The sequence below is a fragment of the Pristiophorus japonicus genome, chromosome 2 (genome assembly GCF_044704955.1).
Source record: "Pristiophorus japonicus isolate sPriJap1 chromosome 2, sPriJap1.hap1, whole genome shotgun sequence".
Taxonomy (NCBI): Eukaryota; Metazoa; Chordata; class Chondrichthyes; family Pristiophoridae; genus Pristiophorus; species Pristiophorus japonicus.
In genome coordinates, this window is record NC_091978.1 from 30963725 (window position 1) to 30982711 (window position 18987).

The 18987-nt window shown below is 45.2% G+C and overlaps 1 long non-coding RNA gene across 1 annotated transcript in view; it reads left to right on the forward strand.

The window, feature by feature from the left end:
* Window positions 1-6786: 6786 nt before the first annotated feature.
* The window catches only part of LOC139229828 (uncharacterized), a 41572-nt gene continuing 29371 nt past the window's right edge, over window positions 6787-18987 (forward strand). The window contains exons 1-2 of the long non-coding RNA XR_011587817.1: window positions 6787-6898; window positions 10480-11228. This is a non-coding gene — a long non-coding RNA (uncharacterized lncRNA). The remainder of the gene's footprint in view (window positions 6899-10479; window positions 11229-18987) is intronic.

The following is an 18987-nucleotide window of genomic DNA, read 5'->3' on the forward strand; positions in this document are numbered from 1 at the left end:
TCATTATTTGCAGCTTTGATTAGTTGGATAGCCTACTATTTCACCAATACAATATTCCAAATTCTTTACTAAAGTGAGTAAAATCTCCTAAAGGAGCCTTTCCGCCCAACACCTGGAAAAAGTACATACTGCAAAAAATAGCTGCATTTCAAACGGCTTTAGCCACATCAGTTCAGTTTACAACACTGAAAGAAAAAAATCCTTTTACTGAAAAAAGAATTCCTCAGTCACTTTTATAGGCAGCATCTTCTGCCATCATTTAATATCAGACGTCAGTGAAAGGTAGGGAAAATAAATAAATGTTATATTTTCTGGATGAAAATCAAACGGGAATTAACTGTTGCAAAATATTTTGCACATGTATTACATAGAATGTACAGCCCAGAAACAAGCCATTTGGTCCAACTGGTCTATGCCAGTGTTTATGCTCCACACGAGCCTCCTCCCACCTTACTTCATCTACTCCTGTCAGCCTAATCTCCTATTCCTTTCTCCCTCATGTATCTATTTAGCCTCCCCTTAAGTCAGTATTCACCTACGGTCTTATATGGGATTTTTCTATTTGTTTGTTTCAAATGTTGCTTTACTTTTTAACAAAAATATATTGAATGCACATTGGAATGAAAAATGTAATTTAAATATTTTGCTTAATGCATTGTGTTATTTAAACCCTCTAATGACAATTAGGGGTTTCAAACCGAGGGGATCTTGGGAATACCAACTTTGAATTTCATCAAGTCATTTTTATAGGCTGCAAAGGCTATAAAATATTTTTCATTTCTCAGGGCAGCTGAAACAGACAGAAGTCAGGGAGACAGGAGATGGACAGACAAGGGAGTACCCAAGGAAAACAGTGAGACTGGGTGAAAGAGGAGAGACGGGGATTTTCAATGGGAAAAGAGGGAACCTGGCAGTTGAACATTACACTTGTAGCAGAGGTATAAAAACAAAACATATCTGCAACTAGAATCTAATTATATAATTATACTACGGGTATGAAAATGAAAAGTCAAGGGTAAGACTAGAGTGGCTGACTGAGGATGTCAAATACAATCAAACACCTAAGAAGAGTTGTTTTAAAAGTAATGAGAAAAAATAAAAGAAAGACTTGTATTTATATAGCGCCTTTCATCTCGAAGCGTTTTACAGCCAATGAAGTACTTTTCGAGTGTAGTCACTGATGTAATGTGGGAAACGTGGCAGCTAACTTGCACACAGCAAACTCCCACAAACAGCAATTTGATAATGACCAGATAATCTGTTTTTGTTATGTTGCTTGAGGGAGAAATATTGGCCAGGACATCGGGGATAACTCCCCTGCTCTTCTTCGAAATAGTGCCATGAGATCTTTTACGTCCACACTAAGAGGTCAGATGGGGCCTCGGTTTAATGTCTCTTACAAAATACTGCACCTCCGACAGGGCAGCACTCCCTCAGCACTGCACTGGAGCATCAGCCTAGATTCATGTGCTCAAGTCCCCGGAGAGGGACCTGAACCCTCAACCTTCTGACTCAGAGGTGAGCTACAGCTGAGGACTAAAATGAATATGAGAATGGATAAGAAGGGGCACTCCTGCTCCTCCTGGCCCCACAAAAATAATTTTAAACTTACACTGTATTTGGTTCTTATTGGCTTTGCTGCCCAAGTAAAACACTTGCCCAGTTATCACTCAAAATGGTACCTGGGGTCCTGTGAACGTCACAGAATGTCACTTGAAACAAGTGGCATTCCAGTCGCCCAGCGGTAAGCCCCTTTCAGGACAGCATCAGCTGCATCAGGAGTGGATATGGGGAGTTAAATTTTTTCCTTGCTATTTTTGGAACGCTACCGTCCATTTCCGCCTGGCAGATTCAGCCAAATTCTTCCCCACTATTTCTTTGGGAATTCTATAATTCTATGACAGAAGTATAGAATTCTTAAATAGTTATCAAAGTCATCATATGTAGTCCCTCGGAATCGAGGAAGACTTGCTTCCACTCTTAGCATGAGTTCTTAGGTGGCTGTACAGTCCAATACGAGAACCACAGTCTCTGTCACAAGTGGGACAGATAGTCATTGAGGGAAAGGGAAAGCGAAGTAAACACTCTGCGACTAGCAATAACAAGCATGCTTTTATCATGCAGAAAAAGCTTGTGCCCAATTCCTGGTAAAGACAGACGGCAGGAGAAGGCAATGTTAGTCTTGGGACCTCACTCAGTTAATGATGTAGGGGGATGGAGAAATGGGAGGGCATGCACCTACAGATGGTTTGTGCTGTCTAAGTGCTCATTACCATTAATCAGAAATTTGTTTTCTTTTGAGGCTCATTCTGATGAGACCCTCATAAGAGCCAGAAACAGGAAGGGAAATGTGTACAGCAGGAAACCCATTGCAGGAAGCAAGATGTTGCGGGGAGAGAGAAATAACTTATGCCAAAACCTTCAAAATTTGACGCTACCAGCCAAGCTAGATTAACAAGGGGTTTTATAGATAGTCCAAATAAGGAATCATCATCATCATCATCATAAGCAGTCCCTCGGAATCGAGGAAGACTTGCTTCCACGCTAAAAGTGACTTCTCAGGTGGCTGTACAGTCCAATGCGGGAATTACAGTCTCTGTCACAGGTGGGGCAGACAGTGGTTGAAGGAAAGGGTGGCTGGGGAGCCTGGTTTGCCGCAAGCTCTTTCCGCTGTCTGCGCTTGATTTCTACATGCTCTCGGCGACGAGATTCAAGGTGCTCAGCGCCCTCCCGGATGCTCTTCCTCCATTTTGGACAGTCTTGGGCCAGGGATTCCCAGGTGCCGGTGGGGATGTTGCACTTTATATAATGAATGAACACAGGTGCTGGTAATGGATTGTGGCTGCCCCAGAACCACTGCGAGTGAAGGAGGTGCGGGTTAGTGTTTGGGGTGGGGATCTCCTATCGGTACATGGCTGGCGGGGTAGTCCACACCCTTGGCTTTTCTTTCCGCCATAACTCCGGGCCACGACAACTCTCCCTGCTTTACAGATTTTCCTTGCTTCCCTCCCCCTGTGCTATTTTACTGTAACTGGTTACACCTTTTCTGAACCTATCCTTTGGATCTATTGAGGAATGATCTTTTGGGGCTATGCACACTGATGGTTGGCTACCTGTAGGAGGGCACACCTTATGAACTTGGCTTCCTGTTGTTCCTCCACCTCTTACACTTAAGGACCCAGCTAAGAGAGCCCTTTACAGTCAGCATCTCACAGCTAACCTGGTGTGCCTTGATGACCCCGAGATGCAGAACGCCCACAGCACATAGTCAGCCCTCCAGGCCTCCATAACCAGTGTCTGCAGGAGACGCTCGGTCACTCAACCAGGAAACACCAAGACTGGTTTGATGAGAATTATCAGGAGATTCAAGAACTAATAGACTGCAAGCGCAGGGCATTTCTGAGCCTTAAACAGCAACCCAACTCAGGAGCAGCAAAGCAGCATTACAGACGGCTGAAGGCTAAGGTCCAACAAAAAACCCGGAACCTAAAGAACAGGTGGTGGATGGAGAAAGCACAGGAGATACAGCAGCTGGCCGACAGCCATGATGTGCGAGGATTCTTCACCGCAGTCAAGGCCACATACGGACCAAGCTCCCAAGTCCCCACCCCAGTCCTGGCCAAGAACAGGGAAACACTCTTCAAGGACACCGAGGCAGTCAGGGCCCGCTGGAAGGAACACTTCGAAGATCTCCTCAACCGAGACTCTGCCTTTGACTCGAGTGTTCTCGACTCCATCCCGCAGCATGCTACCCGCCACCACCTCAATGAGGCCCCAACACTGCATGAGGTAGAAAAGGCCATAAGACAGCTAAAAACAACAAGGCTACGGGAGTGGATGGAATCCCTGCTGAGGCACTGAAGTATGGAGGAGAGGCACTACTGGTGTGAATACACGACCTTATCTCTCTTATCTGGAGGGAGGAGAGTATGCCTGGAGATCTTAGAGATGCAGCGATCGTGACCATCTTTAAAAAAGGGGACAAGTCTGACTGCGGCAACTACAGAGGAATCTCCCTGCTATCAACCACTGGTAAAGTCGTCGCTAGAGTCCTCCTCAACCGACTTCTCCCCGTGGCTGAGGAGCTTCTCCCGGAGTCGCAGTGCGGATTTCGTCCCCTCTGGGGCATGACATAGAAACATAGAAACATAGAAAATAGGTGCAGGAGTAGGCCAAATGGCCCTTCGAGCCTGCACCACCATTCAATGAGTTCATGGCTGAACATGCAACTTTAGTACCCCATTCCTGCTTTCTCGCCATACCCCTTGATCCCCCGAGTAGTAAGGACTACATCGAACTCCTTTTTGAATATATTTAGTGAATTGGTCTCAACAACTTTCTGTGGTAGAGAATTCCACAGGTTCACCACTCTCTGGGTGAAGAAGTTTCTCCTCATCTCGGTCCTAAATGGCTTACCCCTTATCCTGAGTCTGTGACCCCTGTTTCTGGACTTCCCCAACATTGGGAACATTCTTCCTGCATCTAACCTGTCTAAACTCATCAGAATTTTAAACGTTTCTATGAGATCCCCTCTCATTCTTCTGAACTCCAGTGAATACAAGCCCAGTTGATCCAATCTTTATTGATATGTCAGTCCCGAATCAGTCTGGTGAACCTTCGCTGCACTCCCTCAATAGCAAGAATGTCCTTCCTCAAGTTAGAAGACCAAAACTGTACACAATACTCCAGGTGTGGCCTCACCAAGGCCCTGTACAACTGTAGTAACACCTCCCTGCCCCTGTACTCAAATCCCCTTGCTATGAAGGCCAACATGCCATTTGCTTTCTTAACGGCCTGCTGTACCTGCATGCCAACCTTCAATGACCAACAACGGACATGATCTTTGCAGCGCGACAGCGGCAGGAAAAATGCAGGGAACAGCGCCAGCCCTTATACATGGCCTTCTTCGACCTTACAAAGGCCTTCGACACTGTCAACCGCGAGGGTCTATGGAGCATCCTCCTCCGTTTTGGATGCCCCCAAAAGTACGTCACCATACTCCGCCTGCTCCACGATGACATGCAAGCCGTGATCCTTACCAATAGATCCAATTCATGTCTGGACGGGGGTCAAGCAGGGCTGCATCATCGCCCCAACCCTCTTCTCAATCTTCCTCGCTGCCATGCTCCACCTCACAGTTGATAAGCTCCCCGCTGGAGTGGAGCTAAACTACAGAACCAGTGGGAAGCTGTTCAACCTTCTCCGTCTCCAGGCCAGGTCCAAGACCACTCCAACCTCTGTCGTCGAGCTACAGTACGCAGACGATGCCTGCGTCTGTGCACACACAGAGGCTGAACTCCAGGACATAGTCAACCGAGGCATATGAAAGCATGGGCCTTACGCTAAACATTAGTAAGACACAGGTCCTCCACCAGCCTGTCCTCGCCGCACAGCACTGCCCCCCAAACATCAAGATCCACGGTGTTGCCCTGGACAACGTGGACTACTTCCCCAATCTTGGGAGCCTCCTATCAACAAGAGCAGGCATTGATGATGAGATCCAACACCGCCTCCAGTGTGCCAGTGCAGCCTTCGTCCGCCTGAGGAAAAGAGTGTTTGAAGATCAGTCCTACAAAACTCATGGTCTACAAGACCGTAGTAATACCCACCCTCCTGTATGGCTCAGAGACGTGGACCATGTACAATAGACACCTCAAGTCGCTGGAAAAATACCACCAGCGATGTTGCCGCAAGATCCTGCAAATCCCCTGGGAGGACAACACACAAACATTAGCGTTCTCGTCCAGGCCAACATCATCAGCATTGAAGCACTGACCACACTTGATCAGCTCCGCTCGGCAGGCCACATAATCCGCATGCTAGACACGAGACTCCTAAAGCAAGCGCTCTACTTGGAACTTGTCCACGGCAAACAAGCCATAGGCGGGCAGAGGAAACGTCACAAGGACACCCTCAAAGCCTTCCTGATAAAGTGCGACATCCTCACTGACACCTGGGAGTCCTTGGCAATAGACCGCCCTAAGTGGAGGAAGTGCATTCGGGAGAACGCTGAGCTCCTCGAGTATCGTCGCCGAGAGCATGCAGAAATCAGGCACAGGCAGCGGAAGGAGCGTGTGCAAACCAGGCTCCCTGCCCACCCTTTCCCTCAACGATTATCTGTCCCACCTGTGACAGAGACTGTGGTTCTCGTATTGGACTGTACAGCCACCTAAGAACTCATACTAAGAGTGGAAGCAAGTCTTCCTCGATTCCGAGGGACAGCCTATGAGGATGATGATGATGATGACACCTCTAACAGATAATTTATAAAGTGGGGAATCCCCATGGGGAAAAAGATTTTGCAGCCATCCCTTTCATCTTAGGGAAATTCCCCAAGCACGAAACAGTCTTGAGAAACTTCCAAATCAAGCTAGGAATCTCAAAAATAAAGGGCAAAATATTTCCACACAGCCCAATCTGCAGTGCAATAATGAATCTCCATGTAACATACACAGTTTTCCTTTAAAATTGCAGCCTCAGCTTCTCTTAGCTGCTGGTCTTAGTTAAGCCTGTTTTATACTGACAAATCTTAGATTGGCAGATCTTAGGCCTGAAATAAAAGAATTTAGGATGGATGATGTTACCCTTGTCTAAACTCACCTGGCATAGTTTTTAAAAAGTAGATTTTCACTTAAAAGTTGAGATTACCACTCGATCTATATGAAGGACTCATCACTGGTTCTAAAAGTTATATACAAGGGCGGGAGCTGAATCAATTTGCAATAAAATGTCTACTGATTTCTGGATAATAAAAATTTTTGAATTATTTTTCAGCAAGGACAAAGACAATCCCCAGCTTAAAATGTGTTTCAGTCAGAAAAACACTCTGAATGGCCAGTACCAGAAAAGAACCACTGAACAATTAGAAGTCACAAACTCCCATACAGCTGCGGCATTTGTAAGTGAGCCCATTCAATCCATCAGGCGATGTGCATAATATAAAGCTTAATTATCTGCCATGAGCCTCATAGTACAATAGAAGCACCGCATACAGTTGCAATCTTTACCAACACATAATAGAGCTTGTGTGTGACTTAGGAAGCAGGCTGCCACCTCATATTTAATATTTCATGAACTGAATTGAGTTTTTCTTTCCTGCAGAGTCCTGCTTCAGCATTTATATCAGCTTGCTGCAAATCTGTTTCATAGCTTCGGTCAACTCCAAGGTCAAGAGATTGGAGTTTTTATTTCCAAACCACAAACATAGTAAATACCATCTTGCCCTGAAATTGAATGATCAATCAGTGACAGACTGTAGCTTCATCTACAAAAATGTTTAAGTTGTGTTCAAAAAATAGGCAGTCTTCACCGTCTTTCACCATTATTCAAGGCACACCACCGTTTTTATTCTATGAAATCAGCAGATAGGGTTATAAAAATTCAGTTGTGATTCAATAAGGTCAATTATGCAAAGGACAATATTTCAGATTTGCAATGGAGCATTCCCAGTTTTTTTAAGAAGCTATTGTCACTAATGCCATGCAGAAAGACTGAACGAGAAAAAAATATTCACATAGCATTTGCTACCCAGCAAATGTTCAAAATGGCATTGATTATACTTTGTTGGTATGGTGACAACATTCAGGATCCATACTGCCATTTTGTTACAATTCCTGATAACAAAATGGCTGCTAACATCACAATCTAAAGACTTAATACAAAAACAATGAGAACTGCCCATGATCCTGAATAGGGCACAAATGCTGATGTTGGATGCAGACACGACCAAGATCCAGGAATATTGGGGTGAATTTTACAATTTAGCGCTTCAGGCACAGAACTAGTGTGACTGAAGATCAGGACTTTGGGTCTGGAGGTAATGACAGATTCGCAGCCTACATCATTTTCCAATGGAAAATCATTACAGCCTGCAATTTGGTCCGCTAGCCTGCATGCCCAACTTCCTGACATGCTCCCATCCCACAAAGCTCAGCACCAGAAGTGCTGAATTGTTAAGTTTAGTCCGTTGTCTTGTGTCATTGCTAGGAATTATTTACAGCTTATTTATACTGATAAACATCACCTCAGTGGGCCATACCTAGCTGTTTGTTCCTAAATTGGGAAACTCCAATTCGCTGAGGAAGGACTTGTCCCTTTTCAAAGCACACTGCTGGAAACTGAAGCAAAACCAGCAAACATGGGGTAATACAGCAGATCGGTTAGCTCCTGGAAGAGAAAGGTTACAATTTTAGGTTAGACACTTCAATAGATCCTAGGAGGGAAAAATCCTGTTGCGGCCAATTTGGGGGTGGGAACACTCGCGAGGAGCGAGACTTTGCACCAGGTGCAGAAGTCTCACCTCTCGCGAGAAATTGAGGTTAACGCCTCAGAAAGGAAGTGGAGCACAAAACAACGCACGCCACTTCATTTCTGGGGCACGAGCAGGGCGGACAAGTTGGGACCGTGGCGCAACGTGACATGATAGGTCCAAGTCAGCATGGATTTGTGAAAGGGAAATCATGCTTGACAAATCTTCTGGAATTTTTTGAGGATGTTTCCAGTAAAGTGGACAAAGGAGAACCAGTTGATGTGGTATATTTGGACTTTCAGAAGGCTTTCGACAAGGTCCCACACAAAAGAGATTAATGTGCAAAGTTAAAGCACATGGGATTGGGGATAATGTGCTGACGTGGATTGAGAACTGGTTGTCAGACAGGAAGCAAAGAGTAGGAGTAAATGGGTACTTTTCAGAATGGCAGGCAGTGACTAGTGGGGTGCCGCAAGGTTCTGTGCTGGGGCCCCAGCTGTTTACATTGTACATTAATGATTTAGACGAGGGGATTAAATGCAGTATCTCCAAATTTGCGGATGACACTAAGTTGGGTGGCAGTGTGAGCTGCGAGGAGGATGCTATTAGGCTGCAGAGTGACTTGGATAGGTTAGGTGAGTGGGCAAATGCATGGCAGATGAAGTATAATGTGGATAAATGTGAGGTTATCCACTTTGGTGGTAAAAACAGAGAGACAGATTATTATCTGAATGGTGACAGATTAGGAAAAGGTGCAACGAGACCTGGGTGTCATGGTACATCAGTCATTGAAGGTTAGCATGCAGGTACAGCAGGCCGTTAAGAAAGCAAATGGCATGTTGGCCTTCATAGCGAGGGGATTTGAGTACAGGGGCAGGGAGGTGTTGCTACAGTTGTACAGGGCCTTGGTGAGGCCACACCTGGAGTATTGTGTACAGTTTTGGTCTCCTAACTTGAGGAAGGACATTCTTGCTATTGAGGGAGTGCAGCGAAGATTCATCAGACTGATTCCCGGGATGGCGGGACTGACCTATCAAGAAAGACTGGATCAACTGGGCTTGTATTCACTGGAGTTCAGAAGAATGAGAGGGGATCTCATGGAAACGTTTAAAATTCTGACGGGTTTAGACAGGTTAGATGCAGGAAGAATGTTCCCAATGTTGGGGAAGTCCAGAACCAGGGGTCACAGTCTGAGGATAAGGGGTAAGCCATTTAGGACCGAGATGAGGAGAAACTTCTTCACGTAGAGAGTGGTGAACCTGTGGAATTCTCTACCACAGAAAGTAGTTGAGGCCAATTCACTAAATATATTCAAAAGGGAGTTAGATGAAGTCCTTACTACTCGGGGGATCAAGGGTTACGGCGAGAAAGCAGGAAGGGGGTACTAAAGTTTCATGTTCAGCCATGAACTCATTGAATGGCGGTGCAGGCTAGAAGGGCTGAATGGCCTACTCCTTCACCTATTTTCTATGTTTCTCTGTACTGGGCCACGTGGTGCTGCCACATAGGAGGGGCTCTTCCCTTAATTAAAGGGAAGAGCCCAAGCTGTTAACTCTTCAATTTAAAAAGGGTCCTACTTAGACCACGGCGGAGTGGGTGTGCCGTGCCACTCAAGCAGATCGCGGCATGGACCCCGCATTCAAAGCGCCAGCACCACAATATTGGACAATTTTTTTTTAAAAGCACTGCGCCTCCCCTTTGACCTTTGCCACGCGAGCGGCCTGCCACCCGGTTCATGTCCCCTGAAGCTGTCGCTGTCATCGCCCGGCTAAGGGGGCGCTGTGCACGGTGATGATGTTGTCATCGTCGGGGCAGAGGAGCGGGGCGCTATGGAAACTCAAACGACCCAAGTTTCTAGGCCTATGTTTTCCAAGCTGAAAAGCTCACAAGCATCGATTCTGATGAAGACTTACACCCAAAATATTAACCTTGAATTGTATTTTAGAAAATTCTGACTGACCTGTTGTGTATTCCCAGAATTTTCTGTTATCATTTCATGTTAACTGTGCTGTTGTGCCCATGGGAATTCAAGTGGTATCAGTGATTCATGATAATCAATGCTGCCAGTGAAAACATTTTGATATTGTATACACAGTGCACTGATCAGCATTTTATAGTTGGCTGGAACTCAGTTCCAATTTTCTGGCGTCCAGTTACAGAAAAAAATCAGTTAAAAAAAAAAAATAATTTTCATTAGATATTTTAAAAAGTGAGTATTTCTACTTTTACAGTTCTGACTCAGCTTCATAAGAACATAACAGATGAACAAAGAGCCTTTAGAAAATGCCAGTCAAGAAAAGAAAAATACAGTCAGAGAAATAACAGATGAGTATTTTAGAAAGCGAGAGATTAATTGACATTGCTGATTGCTGGTCTGTTACTGTATCTGCTGGCAGTAAATTCAATAACATCCCACTGCGGGGGTTGGGATACCTTGTTGCTTATTGTCAGGCATGCTAAGCTTTCGAATAAGTAAACTACAAACTTGAATTGACACTTGAGAGACGCAAATATTTTAAAGGTACAATGGCCAGAATTTTTATTTCTGAGTCAGACTGGGTGTGTGTGGGTAACGTAGCGGGTCGAGAATGCAATGTCTTGATCAGGTCGCTCTTCAGAGCGACTTTAGTGTAATGGTCCCAATCAAACCAGCCATGCGCGTTTCCCGGCCCTATTAAAAGGTGTGGGTCTGATGACGTCATCGATGACTCATTTCCAGCACCTATATTTAAAGCAGCCTTGCACACAACTCATCTGAAGGTTGGTAAAGGAGTGCGGAAGGAGCATTGGAAAGTTTGGAGTTATTGTGCAACCGATGCATCCGCCTGAATCAGGCAGGTGTCTCATGAATATATGTTAATTCAGGGTCTGATCGCTCAGCTGGGACTCCCGAGACATTATAACAGCCAACTGATCGGAACAACCGCCGTGGTCACTCTGACCAGCGAAAACTGCTGGAAAACGGTGAAGGGCTCAGAATGTAAGTAACAAATTTTTCTTTGAGAGGCTGGGAGGAGCAGGGTTCACCAACTGGTTGGGAGGTAGCAGACAAAGGGGCCGAAATTCAGGGTCCGGATAAGGCCCGTTACCGCCGTTTTGCGGCAGCCATGCAGCGGAATTGAGTGGCCGCCGGGTTCCAGTCCATTGGCCGTCACGATCCAAATTCACCGCGGGGATTTTTTGGCCTGTCCCCATTTCCGCCCCGCTGCTGCCGACCGCCCCAAATGCATCATCAAAGAACACACCACCGCTCTCCCACATCTACATCCCACTCCACGCAACATTTACCTCAGAAAAATGTTTAATCACCGCGCGGTGCCCCCAACAGCTTTTTCTGTCGGTGCACCGGTTTCTTGTCTGTGAGCCACGGCAGTGTGGCAGCCTTTCAAGGGGAGGGCGCACTGCTGCGGCCGCAATGTCTTTTTTTGCCGGCCGACTTACCGATCGTCCAGATAATTAGCCAACAGGCAGCCTGGCACCCTGTCATGTATCTCACACTACTGTATATAACTGTATCTTACCATGCTAAACATGACTGTAACTAGATATGACCTGTAACCACAAGCATACTTTACCACCAGGGGTGCACTTGCAGGAGGCACTCCATACCTGTACCACTGAGGTATATAAAGGGAGGTCCCAGGCAAGTGCAGCACTCGAGAGCTGTGAAATAAAGGTGCAGGTCCAGAGTGACCTTGACTTCAGCATGTGCCTCATGTAAGTCTGTACTGCAGGGTCAGGACTTTACACACCCGCTCTTGGGTGCCAGACTGCTGGCCAGGCTGAAACCCTCCCTGGTGGCCCAGTGGCTGAACCTAAAAACTCGCTGCTTCTCTCCCCTGTGAATGAGGGGAGAGACGTGGTGACGCACACGCGCACTGATGTCACCACTGCTCCGCCGCTGAGTGACAGCGGTGGACACTCCATCCTGCCCCCATGTTCGCCCCTCACCAGCACTTACCCCTGCACTTCCACCCCCATTATGGCCTGCTTGCGGTCCGATGCGAAAAAAACTTCAAAGAGGAGAAAATCGATCGGAAGGTTGCTTCATCACACCTGATGGTAAAAACATTTTTTTTAAAAAGGTAGGTGCGCCAGCTTTCTGGCGGTCCTGAATTTCGGCCTCAGAGTATAGGGATAAAGGGTTTACTCTCTGATCGACATGATGTGACACGTGGTGTTCCCCAGGGATTTGTACTGGGACCAAAGCTTTATACCATCTATGTTAATGACTTGGATGACGGAATAGTTGTATATCCAAGATGGCAGATATCCAAGATGGCTGATGACACAGTAAGATGTGTGTATGGGAGCAGAAAGTTACAAAGTGACACAGACAGATTAAGTGAGTAGGCAAAACCAGAGCCAATGTCGTTCAATGTAGGGTCATCTACTTAGGAACCAAGGAAGACAAATGTGAATATATTTTTAATGGTAAGAAGCTAAGAACTATGGAGGATCAAAGGGATTTTGGTGTCCACTAAAGTAAATGTTGGTCCCTTAGAAGATGAGAAGGGGGATTCAATAATGGGAAATGTGGAAATGGCTGAGACCTTAAACAATTATTTTGCTTCGGTCTTCACAGTGGAAGACACAAAAACCATGCCAAAAATTGCTGGTCACGGGAATGTGGGAAGGGAGGACCTTGAGATAATCACTATCACGAGAGGGGGTAGTGCTGGACAGGCTAATGGGACTCAAGGTAGACAAGTCCCCTGGTCCTGATGAAATGCATCCCAGGGTATTAAAAGAGATGGCGGAAGTTATAGCAGATGCATTCGTTATAATCTACCAAAATTCTCTGGACTCTGGGAAGGTACCAGCGGATTGGAAAGCAGCTAATGTAACGCCTCTGTTTAAAAAAGGGGGCAGACAACAGGCAGGTAACTATAGGCCGGTTAGTTTAACATCTGTGGTGGGGAAAATGCTTGAAGCTATCATTAAGGAAGAAATAGTGGGACATCTAGATAGGAATAGTGCAATCAAGCAGACACATGAAGGGGAAATCATGTTTAACTAATTTACTGGAATTCTTTGAGGATATAACGAGCATGATGGATAGAGGTGTACCGATGGATGTGGTGTATTTAGATTTCCAAAAGGCATTTGATAAGGTGCCACACAAAAGGTTACTGCAGAAGATAAAGGTACGTGGAGTCAGAGGAAATGTATTAGCTTGGATAGAGAATTGGCTAGCTAACAGAAAGCAGAGAGTCGGGATAAATGGGTCCTTTTCGGGTTGGAAATCGGTGGTTAGAGGTGTGCCACAGGGTTCGGTGCTGGGACCACAACTGTTTACAATACACATAGATGACCTGGAAGAGGGGACAGAGTGTAGTGTAACAAAATTTGCAGATGACACAAAAATTAGTGGGAAAGCGGGTTGTGTAGAGGACACAGAGAGGCTGCAAAGAGATTTAGATAGGTTAAGCGAATGGGCTAAGGTTTGGCAGATGGAATACAATGCCGGAAAATGTGAGGTCATCCACCTTGGAAAAAAAAACAGTAAAAGGGAATATTATTTGAATGGGGAGAAACTACAACATGCTGCGGTGCAGAGGGACCTGGGGGTCCTTCTGCATGAATCCCAAAAAGTGAATTTGCAGGTGCAGCAGGTAATCAGGAAGGCAAATGGAACGTTGGCCTTCATTGCGAGAGGGATGGAGTACAAAAGCAGGGAGGTCCTGCTGCAACTGTACAGGGTATTGGTGAGGCCGCACCTGGAGTACTGCGTGCAGTTTTGGTCACCTTTCTTAAGGAAGGATATACTAGCTTTGGAGGGGGTACAGAGACGATTCACTAGGCTGATTCCGGAGATGAGGGGGTTACCTTATGATGATAGATTGAGTAGACTGGATCTTTACTTGTTGGAGTTCAGAAGGAAGAGGGGTGATCTTCTTGAAACATTTAAAATAATGAAAGGGATAGACAAGATAGAGGCAGAAAGGTTGTTTCCACTGGTCGGGGAGACTAGAACTAGGGGGCACAGTCTCAAAATACGGGGGAGTCAATTTAAAACCGAGTTGAGAAGGAATTTCTTCTTCCAGAGGGTTGTGAATCTGTGGAATTCTCTGGCCAACGAAGCAGTTGAGGCTAGCTCATTAAATGTATTCAAATCACAGATCGATAGATTTTTAACCAATAAGGGAATTAAGGGTTACGGGGAGCGGGCGGTTAAGTGGAGCTGAGTCCACGGCCAGATCAGCCATTATCTTGTTGAATGGCGGAGCAGGCTCGAGGGGCGAGATGGCCTACTCCTGTTCCTAATTCTTATGTTCTTATGTTCTTATGTACACAAATCACTAAAAGCTAGTGCACAGGTACAAAAAATAATCTAAAAGGCTAATGGAATGTTGATCTTTATCGTAAGGGGACTGGAGTACAGGAAGTGACGCTTATGCTGCCTTAGATTGAATGTCAGATAGCGCAACATTCATACCACAGCAGTACCATGCAACGTCTATTGCCAACAAGAGAGAGTCTAATCACCCATGACATTAAATGGCATTATCATTGTCGAATCCCCCATCAACATCCTGATTGTCACCATTGACCAGATACTTAACAGACCAGCCACATAAATACTGTGACAACAAGAGCAGGTCAGAGACTGGGTATTCTGTGGTGAGTGATTTACCTCCTGACTCCCCCAAAGCTTTTTCACCATGTACAAGCGTAATTGAATACTCTCCACTTGCTTGGTTAAGTGCAGCTCCAACAACTCTCGAATCTCAACATCATCCAGGACTAAGCAGCCTTCTTGATTGGCAGCCCCTCCTCCATCACCTTGAACATTCACTCCCTCTACCACCAGTGCACCGTGGCTGCAGTGTGTACCATCTACAAGATGCACTGCAGCAATTTGCCAAGGCTTTTTCGATAGCACCTTCCAAACCCGCGACCTCTGCCAGCCAGAAGGGCAAGGGCAGCAGGCGCATGGAAACACCACTACCTCTAAGTTCCCCTCCAAATCACTCACCATCCTGACTTGGAGATATTCCGCCTTTCCTTCATCGTCACCGGTTCAAAATCCTGGAACTCCCTCCTGAGCAGCAATGTGGGAATACCTTCACCACACGGGACTGCAGTGGTTCAAGAAGGCAGCTCACCACCACAACCACTCACAAGAGCAATTATGGATAGGCAATAAATGTTGAAGTTGGCAGCAATGCCCACATCCCGTGAACGAATTTAAAAACAATTATCGAGTCAAAATCGTGGAACCACGCCCCCGCCCCCAACCCTGCCCTTCCGAACACGACTATGGGAGCACCATCGCCACAAGAACTGCGGCGGTTCAAGAAAACCTACCACTATCTTCTCAGGGCAACTGGGGACAGGTAATAAATGTAGCTTTGACACCATCTCCCACATCCCAGAACAAATCATTTTTAACATGCTCTCTTCAAAGCAGACACTCATACCTGGAAATAAAACTTTGTTGCACCAAAAGTGTTCCTTCCGGTCAGGAAACATTATCACAGATCATGAGCCGGGACTGATACTTCACATTAAACATAAACTTGAGAAACATCTTCTGATTAGAATTGCCCAACATATCTGAATTTAACATTTTTGTATCATAAGAACATAAGAACATAAGAAATAGAAGCAGGAGTCGGCCATTTGACCCATCAAGCCTGCTCCAACATTCAATGTCATGGCTGATCTGATCATGGACTCAGCTCCACTTCACTGCCCGCTACCCTTTCAAAAGGCTTTTGACAAGGTCCCACACAAGAGATTATTGTGCAAAATTAAAGCACATGGTATTGGGGTAATGTATTGACGTAGATAGAGAACTGGTTGGCAGACATGAAGCAAAGAGTAGGAATAAACAGGTCCTTTTCAGAATGGTAGGCAGTGACTAGTGGGGTGCCGCAAGGTTCAGTGCTGGGACTCCAGCTATTTACAAAATACATTAATGATTGAGATGAAGGAATAGAATGTAATATCGCCAAGTTTGCAGATGACACTAAGCTGGGTGGCAGTGTGAGCTGTGAGGAGGATGCTAAGAATTGCAGGGTGACTAGGAGAGGTTAGGTGAGTGGGCAAATGCAAGGCAGATGCAGCATAATGTAGATAAATGTGAGGTTTTCCTCTTTTGTGGCAAAAACAGGAAGGCAGAATATTATCTGAATGGTGATAGATTAGGAAAAGGAGAGGTGCAACGAGACCTGGGTGTCATGGTACATCAGTCACTGAAAGTTGGCATGCAGGTACAGCAGGCGGTGAAGAAGGCAAATGTAATATTGGCCTTCATAGCGAGAGGAATTGAGTAGAGGAGCAGGGAGGTGTTGCTACAGTTGTACAGGGCCTTGGTGCGGCCACACCTTGAATATTGTGTACAGTTTTGGCCTCCTAATCTGAGGAAGGACATTCTTGCTATTGAGTGAGTGCAGCGAAGGTTCACCAGACTGATTCCCGGGATAGCAGGACTGACATATGAAGAAAGACTGGATCGACTAGGCTTTTATTCACTGGAATTTAGAAGAATGAGAGGGGATCTCATAGAAACATATAAAATTCTGACGGAATTGGTCAGGTTAGATGCAGTAAGAATGTTCCCGATGTTGGGGAAGTCTAGAACCAGGGCACATAGTCTAAGGATAAGGGGTAAGCCATTTAGGACCGAGATGAGGAGAAACTTCTTCACTCAGAGAATTGTGACCCTGTAGAATTCTCTCCCACAGAAAGTTGTTGAGACCGGTTCGTTAGATATATTCAAAAGGGAATTCGATGTGGCACTTACGACTAAAGGGATCAAGAGATATGGAGAGAAAGCAGGAATGGGGTACTGAAGTTGCATGATCAGCCATGATCTTATTGAATGGTGGTGCAGGCTCTAAGGACCGAATGGCCTAGTCCTACACCTATTTTCTATGTTTCCATGTTTCTATAACCCTTTACCCCTTATCGCTCAAAAATCTGTCTATCTCCGCCTTAAATATATTCAATGACCCAGCCTCCCCAGTTCTCTGGGGCAGAGAATTCCATAGATTTACAACCCTCTGAGAGAAGAAATTTCTCCTCATCTCAGTTTTAAAAGGGCAGCCCTTTATTCGAAGACTAGGTCCCCTTTTTTTTGTTTCTCCTATGTGTGGAAATATCCTCTCTGCATCCACCTTGTCAAGCCCCCTCATTATCTTATAAGTTTCAATAAGATCACCTCTCATTCTTCTGAACTCCAATGTGTATAGGTCCAACCTACTCAACCTATCCTCATAAATCAACCCCCTCATCTCCGGAATCAACCAAGTGAACCTTCTCTGAACAGTCTCCAATGCAAGTATATCCTTCCTTAAATACGGAGACCAAAACTGTACGCAGTACTCCAGGTGTGGCCTCATCAATACCCTGTACCAGATCAGATATTGATGCTAAACATGCCCAGAAGGGTTAACTGTAACGTCAAGAGTTTTTTTTTTATCAGTGCAGCAATCTTAATTTTCAGGAGCACTCAAAATTCCCAGCTGTGGTGCCAGGATAATCCGACTGTTGTGATGAAAGGTGCATTATCGTATATAACGCGCCTTGTCAAGAAGGCCATTCAACATCAAAAGGCCATCAAAGACAGTTTTATAACTATAGTTAGCTTTTGTCAAAGCAGCAATTATGGGTGTTTTGTCCTGCAGGTATTATTCTCCGGTAATTAGATTCAGCTTTTACTGGAATAAATTTCACTGATTACCCTTAACTGTTATCAAGTTAAGTTCAAATGCAAATTTTGAAGATATTGTCAAAGTAAAATGTCTCAGATCAGTTTTTTGGCACTGTCCCAATTTGAATGTATTTCAGTGCCAATTATAAGAGCGAGTCAAATATAGTCACATATCATTAAAGTATGGCAAGGACATGCAGTCAGTAAAGTAAATTTAATCAATGACTAAAATGTTATTGGCCAATATTGATTAGATATTTTCGTCCCCAATAAAATACTCCATTTTGCAATAGGTACACATGGCATAGATATAAGGTAGCTTTGAGCTTATGACACTGAATTCAAATTGCTAACAGTGTGTTTAAATTGTAAAAACCTAGAGGTCTTAAACTGGTGCTGTCAGCAGCTGGGTGACATGGAAACTCAGCTATTTGGTGGCAAAAACTCGCTTTTCTGCTTAAAATTTTAACAAATGGTTAGAAATAACAGTCATGTGTTAATAAATTCCAAAAGTAGCAAAACCCATATTATCACTTCAAGATTCATTGTACTCCTTAGTGGTGACCAAGGGTATTTGGGCATCCCAAGCTTGGGTAAGGCAGGAAGAGGTATGAACAAATCCGTTGCTCTCGTAGGAAGATCTGGTCCCTTAGCCACCATCGGTCCAGTCATTCTTCTCCCTCAAATGGGACTGACACTGTAGACTAGTGCAAGGTGAAGGCTTCTCCAGGGATAGGCTTCCACCATCAACATCCAAATATTCTTGTCAGTCTTAGGGAGGGAAGAAGCGATTTCAGATCCGATTTTATTAAGGACCAATCTTATTTCCTGTGGTGGAGTGTTGGGGGAACTGGTGACAGGTCCATTTTCTTGTCTGAGTGGGGTATGAACATAAGAGCATAAGAAATAGGAGCAGGATTAGGCCATTTAGCCTTTCAAGCCTGTTAAGATTATGGCTGATCTTCTGCTTCAACTATCCACATATCGCTTGGCTCCATTAGAATCCAAAAATCGATTTCTGTCTTGAATATACTCAACGACTGAGCATCCACAGCCCTCTGAGGTAGAGATTTCCAAA